Consider the following 15,239-nt stretch of genomic DNA (forward strand, 5'->3'; position numbering starts at 1 on the left):
AAACCAGGAAGCCCTGTGCTCCAGGCACACTGCAGCTGTTCAAGGCATCCCAATGGGAGTGCAAAAGTGACACAACTTGGCTGCCTCCACTGCTATTTCCATGAGACCATCCCGAATCATAGGCTGATTTTCCTTCCTAGCGTTGAGGTTTGAGTTAGGCCTAGGGTTAGAGTTTTTTAACCAGAAAGCCCTGAGTTCCAAGAACACAGCAGCTGCGAAGGACTACCCAAGAAGAGCACAAAAGTACCACAACATGCCTGCCTCCACAGCTATTTCCTTGGGGACATCCCTAATTCCTGGCTGATTTGCCTTTCTCGTCGTCGGGTTGGGGTTAGGTAGGCCTTGTGCTAGGATATTTAAAAGCAGGAAACCCAGACCTCCAAGCACACTGGAGCTGTGAAATGCATCCAAAAGGGAGTGCAAAAGGGCCACAACATGGCTGCTTTCACAGCTTTTTTCTGTGCACCAACACTATACCTTCTCTGATATATCTCCCTAGGGTTAGGGTTCAGCCTAGGGCTAGGATTTTTTGAACCAGGAAGCCCTGTGTTCCAGGCTTACTGTAGCTGCCAAAGGCATCCCAAAGGGAGCGCAGAAGTGCCACAACATGGCTGCTTTCACAGCTTTTTCCTTAGGAAGAACCCTAATACCCGGCTGATTTACCTTCCTAGGGTTACTGTTAGGCTTGGGCCAAGGACTTTTAAAACCAGGAAGCCCTGTGCTCCAGGCACCCTGCAGCTGTTCAAGGCATCCCAAGGGGAGCGCAAAAGTGACACAACTTGGCTGCCTCCACTGCTATTTCCATGAGACCATCCTGAACCATAGGCTGATTTTCCTTCCTAGCGTTGAGGTTTGAGTTAGGCCTAGGGTTAGGGTTCTTTCAACCAGAAAGCCCTGAGTTCCAAGAATACAGCAGCTGCGAAGGACTACCCAAGAAGAGCACAAAAGTACCACAACATGCCTGCCTCCCCAGCTATTTCATTGGGCACATCCCTAATTCCTGGCTGATTTGCCTTTCTCGTCGTCGGGTTGGGGTTAGGTAGGCCTTGTGCTAGGATTTTTAAAATCAGGAAGCCCAGAGCTCCAGGCACACTGGAGCTGTGAAAGGCAGCCAAAAGGGAGTGCAAAAGTGCCACAACATGGCTGCTTTCACAGCTTTTTCCTTAGGAAGAACCCTAATACCCGGCTGATTTACCTTCCTAGGGTTACTGTTAGGCTTGGGCCAAGGACTTTGAAAACCAGGAAGCCCTGTGCTCCAGGCACACTGCAGCTGTTCAAGGCATCCCAATGGGAGTGCAAAAGTGACACAACTTGGCTGCCTCCACTGCTATTTCCATGAGACCATCCCGAATCATAGGCTGATTTTCCTTCCTAGCGTTGAGGTTTGAGTTAGGCCTAGGGTTAGAGTTTTTTAACCAGAAAGCCCTGAGTTCCAAGAACACAGCAGCTGCGAAGGACTACCCAAGAAGAGCACAAAAGTACCACAACATGCCTGCCTCCACAGCTATTTCCTTGGGGACATCCCTAATTCCTGGCTGATTTGCCTTTCTCGTCGTCGGGTTGGGGTTAGGTAGGCCTTGTGCTAGGATATTTAAAAGCAGGAAACCCAGACCTCCAAGCACACTGGAGCTGTGAAATGCATCCAAAAGGGAGTGCAAAAGGGCCACAACATGGCTGCTTTCACAGCTTTTTTCTGTGCACCAACACTATACCTTCTCTGATATATCTCCCTAGGGTTAGGGTTCAGCCTAGGGCTAGGATTTTTTGAACCAGGAAGCCCTGTGTTCCAGGCTTACTGTAGCTGCCAAAGGCATCCCAAAGGGAGCGCAGAAGTGCCACAACATGGCTGCTTTCACAGCTTTTTCCTTAGGAAGAACCCTAATACCCGGCTGATTTACCTTCCTAGGGTTACTGTTAGGCTTGGGCCAAGGACTTTTAAAACCAGGAAGCCCTGTGCTCCAGGCACCCTGCAGCTGTTCAAGGCATCCCAAGGGGAGCGCAAAAGTGACACAACTTGGCTGCCTCCACTGCTATTTCCATGAGACCATCCTGAACCATAGGCTGATTTTCCTTCCTAGCGTTGAGGTTTGAGTTAGGCCTAGGGTTAGGGTTCTTTCAACCAGAAAGCCCTGAGTTCCAAGAATACAGCAGCTGCGAAGGACTACCCAAGAAGAGCACAAAAGTACCACAACATGCCTGCCTCCCCAGCTATTTCATTGGGCACATCCCTAATTCCTGGCTGATTTGCCTTTCTCGTCGTCGGGTTGGGGTTAGGTAGGCCTTGTGCTAGGATTTTTAAAATCAGGAAGCCCAGACCTCCAGGCACACTGGAGCTGTGAAAGGCAGCCAAAAGGGAGTGCAAAAGTGCCACAACATGGCTGCTTTCACAGCTTTTTCCTTAGGAAGAACCCTAATACCCGGCTGATTTACCTTCCTAGGGTTACTGTTAGGCTTCGGGCTAGGACTTTTAAAACCAGGAAGCCCTGTGCTCCAGGCACACTGCAGCTGTTCAAGGCATCCCAATGGGAGTGCAAAAGTGACACAACTTGGCTGCCTCCACTGCTATTTCCATGAGACCATCCCGAATCATAGGCTGATTTTCCTTCCTAGCGTTGAGGTTTGAGTTAGGCCTAGGGTTAGAGTTTTTTAACCAGAAAGCCCTGAGTTCCAAGAACACAGCAGCTGCGAAGGACTACCCAAGAAGAGCACAAAAGTACCACAACATGCCTGCCTCCACAGCTATTTCCTTGGGGACATCCCTAATTCCTGGCTGATTTGCCTTTCTCGTCGTCGGGTTGGGGTTAGGTAGGCCTTGTGCTAGGATATTTAAAAGCAGGAAACCCAGACCTCCAAGCACACTGGAGCTGTGAAATGCATCCAAAAGGGAGTGCAAAAGGGCCACAACATGGCTGCTTTCACAGCTTTTTTCTGTGCACCAACACTATACCTTCTCTGATATATCTCCCTAGGGTTAGGGTTCAGCCTAGGGCTAGGATTTTTTGAACCAGGAAGCCCTGTGTTCCAGGCTTACTGTAGCTGCCAAAGGCATCCCAAAGGGAGCGCAGAAGTGCCACAACATGGCTGCTTTCACAGCTTTTTCCTTAGGAAGAACCCTAATACCCGGCTGATTTACCTTCCTAGGGTTACTGTTAGGCTTGGGCCAAGGACTTTTAAAACCAGGAAGCCCTGTGCTCCAGGCACCCTGCAGCTGTTCAAGGCATCCCAAGGGGAGCGCAAAAGTGACACAACTTGGCTGCCTCCACTGCTATTTCCATGAGACCATCCTGAACCATAGGCTGATTTTCCTTCCTAGCGTTGAGGTTTGAGTTAGGCCTAGGGTTAGGGTTCTTTCAACCAGAAAGCCCTGAGTTCCAAGAATACAGCAGCTGCGAAGGACTACCCAAGAAGAGCACAAAAGTACCACAACATGCCTGCCTCCCCAGCTATTTCATTGGGCACATCCCTAATTCCTGGCTGATTTGCCTTTCTCGTCGTCGGGTTGAGGTTAGGTAGGCCTTGTGCTAGGATTTTTAAAATCAGGAAGCCCAGACCTCCAGGCACACTGGAGCTGTGAAAGGCAGCCAAAAGGGAGTGCAAAAGTGCCACAACATGGCTGCTTTCACAGCTTTTTCCTTAGGAAGAACCCTAATACCCGGCTGATTTACCTTCCTAGGGTTACTGTTAGGCTTCGGGCTAGGACTTTTAAAACCAGGAAGCCCTGTGCTCCAGGCACACTGCAGCTGTTCAAGGCATCCCAATGGGAGTGCAAAAGTGACACAACTTGGCTGCCTCCACTGCTATTTCCATGAGACCATCCCGAATCATAGGCTGATTTTCCTTCCTAGCGTTGAGGTTTGAGTTAGGCCTAGGGTTAGAGTTTTTTAACCAGAAAGCCCTGAGTTCCAAGAACACAGCAGCTGCGAAGGACTACCCAAGAAGAGCACAAAAGTACCACAACATGCCTGCCTCCACAGCTATTTCCTTGGGGACATCCCTAATTCCTGGCTGATTTGCCTTTCTCGTCGTCGGGTTGGGGTTAGGTAGGCCTTGTGCTAGGATATTTAAAAGCAGGAAACCCAGACCTCCAAGCACACTGGAGCTGTGAAATGCATCCAAAAGGGAGTGCAAAAGGGCCACAACATGGCTGCTTTCACAGCTTTTTTCTGTGCACCAACACTATACCTTCTCTGATATATCTCCCTAGGGTTAGGGTTCAGCCTAGGGCTAGGATTTTTTGAACCAGGAAGCCCTGTGTTCCAGGCTTACTGTAGCTGCCAAAGGCATCCCAAAGGGAGCGCAGAAGTGCCACAACATGGCTGCTTTCACAGCTTTTTCCTTAGGAAGAACCCTAATACCCGGCTGATTTACCTTCCTAGGGTTACTGTTAGGCTTGGGCCAAGGACTTTTAAAACCAGGAAGCCCTGTGCTCCAGGCACCCTGCAGCTGTTCAAGGCATCCCAAGGGGAGCGCAAAAGTGACACAACTTGGCTGCCTCCACTGCTATTTCCATGAGACCATCCTGAACCATAGGCTGATTTTCCTTCCTAGCGTTGAGGTTTGAGTTAGGCCTAGGGTTAGGGTTCTTTCAACCAGAAAGCCCTGAGTTCCAAGAATACAGCAGCTGCGAAGGACTACCCAAGAAGAGCACAAAAGTACCACAACATGCCTGCCTCCCCAGCTATTTCATTGGGCACATCCCTAATTCCTGGCTTATTTGCCTTTCTCGTCGTCGGGTTGGGGTTAGGTAGGCCTTGTGCTAGGATTTTTAAAATCAGGAAGCCCAGACCTCCAGGCACACTGGAGCTGTGAAAGGCAGCCAAAAGGGAGTGCAAAAGTGCCACAACATGGCTGCTTTCACAGCTTTTTCCTTAGGAAGAACCCTAATACCCGGCTGATTTACCTTCCTAGGGTTACTGTTAGGCTTGGGCCAAGGACTTTTAAAACCAGGAAGCCCTGTGCTCCAGGCACACTGCAGCTGTTCAAGGCATCCCAATGGGAGTGCAAAAGTGACACAACTTGGCTGCCTCCACTGCTATTTCCATGAGACCATCCCCAACCTTAGGCTGGTTTTCCTTCCTAGCGTTGAGGTTTGAGTTAGGCCTAGGGTTAGAGTTTTTTAACCAGAAAGCCCTGAGTTCCAAGAACACAGCAGCTGCGAAGGACTACCCAAGAAGAGCACAAAAGTACCACAACATGCCTGCCTCCACAGCTATTTCCTTGGGGACATCCCTAATTCCTGGCTGATTTGCCTTTCTCGTCGTCGGGTTGGGGTTAGGTAGGCCTTGTGCTAGGATATTTAAAAGCAGGAAACCCAGACCTCCAAGCACACTGGAGCTGTGAAATGCATCCAAAAGGGAGTGCAAAAGGGCCACAACATGGCTGCTTTCACAGCTTTTTTCTGTGCACCAACACTATACCTTCTCTGATATATCTCCCTAGGGTTAGGGTTCAGCCTAGGGCTAGGATTTTTTGAACCAGGAAGCCCTGTGTTCCAGGCTTACTGTAGCTGCCAAAGGCATCCAAGGGAGCGCAGAAGTGCCACAACATGGCTGCTTTCACAGCTTTTTCCTTAGGAAGAACCCTAATACCCGGCTGATTTACCTTCCTAGGGTTACTGTTAGGCTTGGGCCAAGGACTTTGAAAACCAGGAAGCCCTGTGCTCCAGGCACACTGCAGCTGTTCAAGGCATCCCAAGGGGAGCGCAAAAGTGACACAACTTGGCTGCCTCCACTGCTATTTCCATGAGACCATCCCCAACCTTAGGCTGGTTTTCCTTCCTAGCGTTGAGTTTTGAGTTAGGCCTATGGTTAGTGTTCTTTTAACCTGAAAGCCCTGAGTTCTAAGAACACAGCAGCTGCGAAGGACTACCCAAGAAGAGCACAAAAGTACCACCACATGCCTGCCTCCACAGCTATTTCCTTGGGGACATCCCTAATTCCTGGCTGATACGCCTTTCTCGTTGTCGGGTTGGGGTTAGGTAGGCCTTGTGCTAGGATTTTTAAAATCAGGAAGCGCAGACCTCCAGGCACACTGGAGCTGTGAAAGGCATCCAAAAGGGAGTGCAAAAGTGCCACAACATGGCTGCTTTCACAGCTTTTTCCTTAGGAAGAACCCTAATCCCCAGCTGATTTACCTTCCTAGGGTTACTGTTAGGCTTGGGCCAAGGACTTTGAAAACCAGGAAGCCCTGTGCTCCAGGCACACTGCAGCTGTTCAAGGCATCCCAAGGGGAGCGCAAAAGTGACACAACTTGGCTGCCTCCACTGCTATTTCCATGAGACCATCCCGAATCATAGGCTGATTTTCCTTCCTAGCGTTGAGGTTTGAGTTAGGCCTAGGGTTAGAGTTTTTTAACCAGAAAGCCCTGAGTTCCAAGAACACAGCAGCTGCGAAGGACTACCCAAGAAGAGCACAAAAGTACCACAACATGCCTGCCTCCACAGCTATTTCCTTGGGGACATCCCTAATTCCTGGCTGATTTGCCTTTCTCGTCGTCGGGTTGGGGTTAGGTAGGCCTTGTGCTAGGATATTTAAAAGCAGGAAACCCAGACCTCCAAGCACACTGGAGCTGTGAAATGCATCCAAAAGGGAGTGCAAAAGGGCCACAACATGGCTGCTTTCACAGCTTTTTTCTGTGCACCAACACTATACCTTCTCTGATATATCTCCCTAGGGTTAGGGTTCAGCCTAGGGCTAGGATTTTTTGAACCAGGAAGCCCTGTGTTCCAGGCTTACTGTAGCTGCCAAAGGCATCCCAAAGGGAGCGCAGAAGTGCCACAACATGGCTGCTTTCACAGCTTTTTCCTTAGGAAGAACCCTAATACCCGGCTGATTTACCTTCCTAGGGTTACTGTTAGGCTTGGGCCAAGGACTTTTAAAACCAGGAAGCCCTGTGCTCCAGGCACCCTGCAGCTGTTCAAGGCATCCCAAGGGGAGCGCAAAAGTGACACAACTTGGCTGCCTCCACTGCTATTTCCATGAGACCATCCTGAACCATAGGCTGATTTTCCTTCCTAGCGTTGAGGTTTGAGTTAGGCCTAGGGTTAGGGTTCTTTCAACCAGAAAGCCCTGAGTTCCAAGAATACAGCAGCTGCGAAGGACTACCCAAGAAGAGCACAAAAGTACCACAACATGCCTGCCTCCCCAGCTATTTCATTGGGCACATCCCTAATTCCTGGCTGATTTGCCTTTCTCGTCGTCGGGTTGAGGTTAGGTAGGCCTTGTGCTAGGATTTTTAAAATCAGGAAGCCCAGACCTCCAGGCACACTGGAGCTGTGAAAGGCAGCCAAAAGGGAGTGCAAAAGTGCCACAACATGGCTGCTTTCACAGCTTTTTCCTTAGGAAGAACCCTAATACCCGGCTGATTTACCTTCCTAGGGTTACTGTTAGGCTTCGGGCTAGGACTTTTAAAACCAGGAAGCCCTGTGCTCCAGGCACACTGCAGCTGTTCAAGGCATCCCAATGGGAGTGCAAAAGTGACACAACTTGGCTGCCTCCACTGCTATTTCCATGAGACCATCCCGAATCATAGGCTGATTTTCCTTCCTAGCGTTGAGGTTTGAGTTAGGCCTAGGGTTAGAGTTTTTTAACCAGAAAGCCCTGAGTTCCAAGAACACAGCAGCTGCGAAGGACTACCCAAGAAGAGCACAAAAGTACCACAACATGCCTGCCTCCACAGCTATTTCCTTGGGGACATCCCTAATTCCTGGCTGATTTGCCTTTCTCGTCGTCGGGTTGGGGTTAGGTAGGCCTTGTGCTAGGATATTTAAAAGCAGGAAACCCAGACCTCCAAGCACACTGGAGCTGTGAAATGCATCCAAAAGGGAGTGCAAAAGGGCCACAACATGGCTGCTTTCACAGCTTTTTTCTGTGCACCAACACTATACCTTCTCTGATATATCTCCCTAGGGTTAGGGTTCAGCCTAGGGCTAGGATTTTTTGAACCAGGAAGCCCTGTGTTCCAGGCTTACTGTAGCTGCCAAAGGCATCCCAAAGGGAGCGCAGAAGTGCCACAACATGGCTGCTTTCACAGCTTTTTCCTTAGGAAGAACCCTAATACCCGGCTGATTTACCTTCCTAGGGTTACTGTTAGGCTTGGGCCAAGGACTTTTAAAACCAGGAAGCCCTGTGCTCCAGGCACCCTGCAGCTGTTCAAGGCATCCCAAGGGGAGCGCAAAAGTGACACAACTTGGCTGCCTCCACTGCTATTTCCATGAGACCATCCTGAACCATAGGCTGATTTTCCTTCCTAGCGTTGAGGTTTGAGTTAGGCCTAGGGTTAGGGTTCTTTCAACCAGAAAGCCCTGAGTTCCAAGAATACAGCAGCTGCGAAGGACTACCCAAGAAGAGCACAAAAGTACCACAACATGCCTGCCTCCCCAGCTATTTCATTGGGCACATCCCTAATTCCTGGCTTATTTGCCTTTCTCGTCGTCGGGTTGGGGTTAGGTAGGCCTTGTGCTAGGATTTTTAAAATCAGGAAGCCCAGACCTCCAGGCACACTGGAGCTGTGAAAGGCATCCAAAAGGGAGTGCAAAAGTGCCACAACATGGCTGCTTTCACAGCTTTTTCCTTAGGAAGAACCCTAATACCCGGCTGATTTACCTTCCTAGGGTTACTGTTAGGCTTCGGGCTAGGACTTTTAAAACCAGGAAGCCCTGTGCTCCAGGCACACTGCAGCTGTTCAAGGCATCCCAATGGGAGTGCAAAAGTGACACAACTTGGCTGCCTCCACTGCTATTTCCATGAGACCATCCCGAATCATAGGCTGATTTTCCTTCCTAGCGTTGAGGTTTGAGTTAGGCCTAGGGTTAGAGTTTTTTAACCAGAAAGCCCTGAGTTCCAAGAACACAGCAGCTGCGAAGGACTACCCAAGAAGAGCACAAAAGTACCACAACATGCCTGCCTCCACAGCTATTTCCTTGGGGACATCCCTAATTCCTGGCTGATTTGCCTTTCTCGTCGTCGGGTTGGGGTTAGGTAGGCCTTGTGCTAGGATATTTAAAAGCAGGAAACCCAGACCTCCAAGCACACTGGAGCTGTGAAATGCATCCAAAAGGGAGTGCAAAAGGGCCACAACATGGCTGCTTTCACAGCTTTTTTCTGTGCACCAACACTATACCTTCTCTGATATATCTCCCTAGGGTTAGGGTTCAGCCTAGGGCTAGGATTTTTTGAACCAGGAAGCCCTGTGTTCCAGGCTTACTGTAGCTGCCAAAGGCATCCCAAAGGGAGCGCAGAAGTGCCACAACATGGCTGCTTTCACAGCTTTTTCCTTAGGAAGAACCCTAATACCCGGCTGATTTACCTTCCTAGGGTTACTGTTAGGCTTGGGCCAAGGACTTTTAAAACCAGGAAGCCCTGTGCTCCAGGCACCCTGCAGCTGTTCAAGGCATCCCAAGGGGAGCGCAAAAGTGACACAACTTGGCTGCCTCCACTGCTATTTCCATGAGACCATCCTGAACCATAGGCTGATTTTCCTTCCTAGCGTTGAGGTTTGAGTTAGGCCTAGGGTTAGGGTTCTTTCAACCAGAAAGCCCTGAGTTCCAAGAATACAGCAGCTGCGAAGGACTACCCAAGAAGAGCACAAAAGTACCACAACATGCCTGCCTCCCCAGCTATTTCATTGGGCACATCCCTAATTCCTGGCTGATTTGCCTTTCTCGTCGTCGGGTTGGGGTTAGGTAGGCCTTGTGCTAGGATTTTTAAAATCAGGAAGCCCAGACCTCCAGGCACACTGGAGCTGTGAAAGGCAGCCAAAAGGGAGTGCAAAAGTGCCACAACATGGCTGCTTTCACAGCTTTTTCCTTAGGAAGAACCCTAATACCCGGCTGATTTACCTTCCTAGGGTTACTGTTAGGCTTGGGCCAAGGACTTTTAAAACCAGGAAGCCCTGTGCTCCAGGCACACTGCAGCTGTTCAAGGCATCCCAATGGGAGTGCAAAAGTGACACAACTTGGCTGCCTCCACTGCTATTTCCATGAGACCATCCCCAACCTTAGGCTGGTTTTCCTTCCTAGCGTTGAGGTTTGAGTTAGGCCTAGGGTTAGAGTTTTTTAACCAGAAAGCCCTGAGTTCCAAGAACACAGCAGCTGCGAAGGACTACCCAAGAAGAGCACAAAAGTACCACAACATGCCTGCCTCCACAGCTATTTCCTTGGGGACATCCCTAATTCCTGGCTGATTTGCCTTTCTCGTCGTCGGGTTGGGGTTAGGTAGGCCTTGTGCTAGGATATTTAAAAGCAGGAAACCCAGACCTCCAAGCACACTGGAGCTGTGAAATGCATCCAAAAGGGAGTGCAAAAGGGCCACAACATGGCTGCTTTCACAGCTTTTTTCTGTGCACCAACACTATACCTTCTCTGATATATCTCCCTAGGGTTAGGGTTCAGCCTAGGGCTAGGATTTTTTGAACCAGGAAGCCCTGTGTTCCAGGCTTACTGTAGCTGCCAAAGGCATCCAAGGGAGCGCAGAAGTGCCACAACATGGCTGCTTTCACAGCTTTTTCCTTAGGAAGAACCCTAATACCCGGCTGATTTACCTTCCTAGGGTTACTGTTAGGCTTGGGCCAAGGACTTTGAAAACCAGGAAGCCCTGTGCTCCAGGCACACTGCAGCTGTTCAAGGCATCCCAAGGGGAGCGCAAAAGTGACACAACTTGGCTGCCTCCACTGCTATTTCCATGAGACCATCCCCAACCTTAGGCTGGTTTTCCTTCCTAGCGTTGAGTTTTGAGTTAGGCCTATGGTTAGTGTTCTTTTAACCTGAAAGCCCTGAGTTCTAAGAACACAGCAGCTGCGAAGGACTACCCAAGAAGAGCACAAAAGTACCACCACATGCCTGCCTCCACAGCTATTTCCTTGGGGACATCCCTAATTCCTGGCTGATACGCCTTTCTCGTTGTCGGGTTGGGGTTAGGTAGGCCTTGTGCTAGGATTTTTAAAATCAGGAAGCGCAGACCTCCAGGCACACTGGAGCTGTGAAAGGCATCCAAAAGGGAGTGCAAAAGTGCCACAACATGGCTGCTTTCACAGCTTTTTCCTTAGGAAGAACCCTAATCCCCAGCTGATTTACCTTCCTAGGGTTACTGTTAGGCTTGGGCCAAGGACTTTGAAAACCAGGAAGCCCTGTGCTCCAGGCACACTGCAGCTGTTCAAGGCATCCCAAGGGGAGCGCAAAAGTGACACAACTTGGCTGCCTCCACTGCTATTTCCATGAGACCATCCCGAATCATAGGCTGATTTTCCTTCCTAGCGTTGAGGTTTGAGTTAGGCCTAGGGTTAGAGTTTTTTAACCAGAAAGCCCTGAGTTCCAAGAACACAGCAGCTGCGAAGGACTACCCAAGAAGAGCACAAAAGTACCACAACATGCCTGCCTCCACAGCTATTTCCTTGGGGACATCCCTAATTCCTGGCTGATTTGCCTTTCTCGTCGTCGGGTTGGGGTTAGGTAGGCCTTGTGCTAGGATATTTAAAAGCAGGAAACCCAGACCTCCAAGCACACTGGAGCTGTGAAATGCATCCAAAAGGGAGTGCAAAAGGGCCACAACATGGCTGCTTTCACAGCTTTTTTCTGTGCACCAACACTATACCTTCTCTGATATATCTCCCTAGGGTTAGGGTTCAGCCTAGGGCTAGGATTTTTTGAACCAGGAAGCCCTGTGTTCCAGGCTTACTGTAGCTGCCAAAGGCATCCCAAAGGGAGCGCAGAAGTGCCACAACATGGCTGCTTTCACAGCTTTTTCCTTAGGAAGAACCCTAATACCCGGCTGATTTACCTTCCTAGGGTTACTGTTAGACTTGGGCCAAGGACTTTTAAAACCAGGAAGCCCTGTGCTCCAGGCACCCTGCAGCTGTTCAAGGCATCCCAAGGGGAGCGCAAAAGTGACACAACTTGGCTGCCTCCACTGCTATTTCCATGAGACCATCCCCAACCATAGGCTGATTTTCCTTCCTAGCGTTGAGGTTTGAGTTAGGCCTAGGGTTAGGGTTCTTTCAACCCGAAAGCCCTGAGTTCCAAGAATACAGCAGCTGCGAAGGACTACCCAAGAAGAGCACAAAAGTACCACAACATGCCTGCCTCCCCAGCTATTTCATTGGGCACATCCCTAATTCCTGGCTGATTTGCCTTTCTCGTCGTCGGGTTGGGGTTAGGTAGGCCTTGTGCTAGGATTTTTAAAATCAGGAAGCCCAGAGCTCCAGGCACACTGGAGCTGTGAAAGGCAGCCAAAAGGGAGTGCAAAAGTGCCACAACATGGCTGCTTTCACAGCTTTTTCCTTAGGAAGAACCCTAATACCCGGCTGATTTACCTTCCTAGGGTTACTGTTAGGCTTCGGCCTAGGACTTTTAAAACCAGGAAGCCCTGTGCTCCAGGCACACTGCAGCTGTTCAAGGCATCCCAATGGGAGCGCAAAAGTGACACAACTTGGCTGCCTCCACTGCTATTTCCATGAGACCATCCCGAATCATAGGCTGATTTTCCTTCCTAGCGTTGAGGTTTGAGTTAGGCCTAGGGTTAGAGTTTTTTAACCAGAAAGCCCTGAGTTCCAAGAACACAGCAGCTGCGAAGGACTACCCAAGAAGAGCACAAAAGTACCACAACATGCCTGCCTCCACAGCTATTTCCTTGGGGACATCCCTAATTCCTGGCTGATTTGCCTTTCTCGTCGTCGGGTTGGGGTTAGGTAGGCCTTGTGCTAGGATATTTAAAAGCAGGAAACCCAGACCTCCAAGCACACTGGAGCTGTGAAATGCATCCAAAAGGGAGTGCAAAAGGGCCACAACATGGCTGCTTTCACAGCTTTTTTCTGTGCACCAACACTATACCTTCTCTGATATATCTCCCTAGGGTTAGGGTGCAGCCTAGGGCTAGGATTTTTTGAACCAGGAAGCCCTGTGTTCCAGGCTTACTGTAGCTGCCAAAGGCATCCCAAAGGGAGCGCAGAAGTGCCACAACATGGCTGCTTTCACAGCTTTTTCCTTAGGAAGAACCCTAATACCCGGCTGATTTACCTTCCTAGGGTTACTGTTAGGCTTGGGCCAAGGACTTTTAAAACCAGGAAGCCCTGTGCTCCAGGCACCCTGCAGCTGTTCAAGGCATCCCAAGGGGAGCGCAAAAGTGACACAACTTGGCTGCCTCCACTGCTATTTCCATGAGACCATCCTGAACCATAGGCTGATTTTCCTTCCTAGCGTTGAGGTTTGAGCTAGGCCTAGGGTTAGGGTTCTTTCAACCAGAAAGCCCTGAGTTCCAAGAACACAGCAGCTGCGAAGGACTACCCAAGAAGAGCACAAAAGTACCACAACATGCCTGCCTCCCCAGCTATTTCATTGGGCACATCCCTAATTCCTGGCTGATTTGCCTTTCTCGTCGTCGGGTTGGGGTTAGGTAGGCCTTGTGCTAGGATTTTTAAAATCAGGAAGCCCAGACCTCCAGGCACACTGGAGCTGTGAAAGGCAGCCAAAAGGGAGTGCAAAAGTGCCACAACATGGCTGCTTTCACAGCTTTTTCCTTAGGAAGAACCCTAATACCCGGCTGATTTACCTTCCTAGGGTTACTGTTAGGCTTGGGCCAAGGACTTTGAAAACCAGGAAGCCCTGTGCTCCAGGCATACTGCAGCTGTTCAAGGCATCCCAAGGGGAGCGCAAAAGTGACACAACTTGGCTGCCTCCACTGCTATTTCCATGAGACCATCCCGAACCATAGGCTGATTTTCCTTCCTAGCGTTGAGGTTTGAGTTAGGCCTAGGGTTAGAGTTTTAAAACCAGAAAGCCCTGAGTTCCAAGAACACAGCAGCTGCGAAGGACTACCCAAGAAGAGCACAAAAGTACCACAACATGCCTGCCTCCACAGCTATTTCCTTGGGGACATCCCTAATTCCTGGCTGATTTGCCTTTCTCGTCGTCGGGTTGGGGTTAGGTAGGCCTTGTGCTAGGATATTTAAAAGCAGGAAACCCAGACCTCCAAGCACACTGGAGCTGTGAAAGGCATCCAAAAGGGAGTGCAAAAGGGCCACAACATGGCTGCTTTCACAGCTTTTTTCTGTGCACCAACACTATACCTTCTCTGATATATCTCCCTAGGGTTAGGGTTCAGCCTAGGGCTAGGATTTTTTGAACCAGGAAGCCCTGTGTTCCAGGCTTACTGTAGCTGCCAAAGGCATCCCAAAGGGAGCGCAGAAGTGCCACAACATGGCTGCTTTCACAGCTTTTTCCTTAGGAAGAACCCTAATACCCGGCTGATTTACCTTCCAAGGGTTACTGTTAGGCTTGGGCCAAGGACTTTTAAAACCAGGAAGCCCTGTGCTCCAGGCACCCTGCAGCTGTTCAAGGCATCCCAAGGGGAGCGCAAAAGTGACACAACTTGGCTGCCTCCACTGCTATTTCCATGAGACCATCCCCAACCTTAGGCTGATTTTCCTTCCTAGCGTTGAGGTTTGAGTTAGGCCTAGGGTTAGGGTTCTTTCAACCAGAAAGCCCTGAGTTCCAAGAATACAGCAGCTGCGAAGGACTACCCAAGAAGAGCACAAAAGTACCACCACATGCCTGCCTCCCCAGCTATTTCATTGGGCACATCCCTAATTCCTGGCTGATTTGCCTTTCTCGTCGTCGGGTTGGGGTTAGGTAGGCCTTGTGCTAGGATTTTTAAAATCAGGAAGCCCAGACCTCCAGGCACACTGGAGCTGTGAAAGGCAGCCAAAAGGGATTGCAAAAGTGCCACAACATGGCTGCTTTCACAGCTTTTTCCTTAGGAAGAACCCTAATACCCGGCTGATTTACCTTCCTAGGGTTACTGTTAGGCTTCGGCCTAGGACTTTTAAAACCAGGAAGCCCTGTGCTCCAGGCACACTGCAGCTGTTCAAGGCATCCCAATGGGAGTGCAAAAGTGACACAACTTGGCTGCCTCCACTGCTATTTCCATGAGACCATCCCGAATCATAGGCTGATTTTCCTTCCTAGCGTTGAGGTTTGAGTTAGGCCTAGGGTTAGAGTTTTTTAACCAGAAAGCCCTGAGTTCCAAGAACACAGCAGCTGCGAAGGACTACCCAAGAAGAGCACAAAAGTACCACAACATGCCTGCCTCCACAGCTATTTCCTTGGGGACATCCCTAATTCCTGGCTGATTTGCCTTTCTCGTCGTCGGGTTGGGGTTAGGTAGGCCTTGTGCTAGGATATTTAAAAGCAGGAAACCCAGACCTCCAAGCACACTGGAGCTGTGAAATGCATCCAAAAGGGAGTGCAA

The sequence above is a fragment of the Melospiza georgiana genome, chromosome 20 (genome assembly GCF_028018845.1).
Source record: "Melospiza georgiana isolate bMelGeo1 chromosome 20, bMelGeo1.pri, whole genome shotgun sequence".
In the NCBI taxonomy this organism is placed as follows: domain Eukaryota; kingdom Metazoa; phylum Chordata; class Aves; order Passeriformes; family Passerellidae; genus Melospiza; species Melospiza georgiana.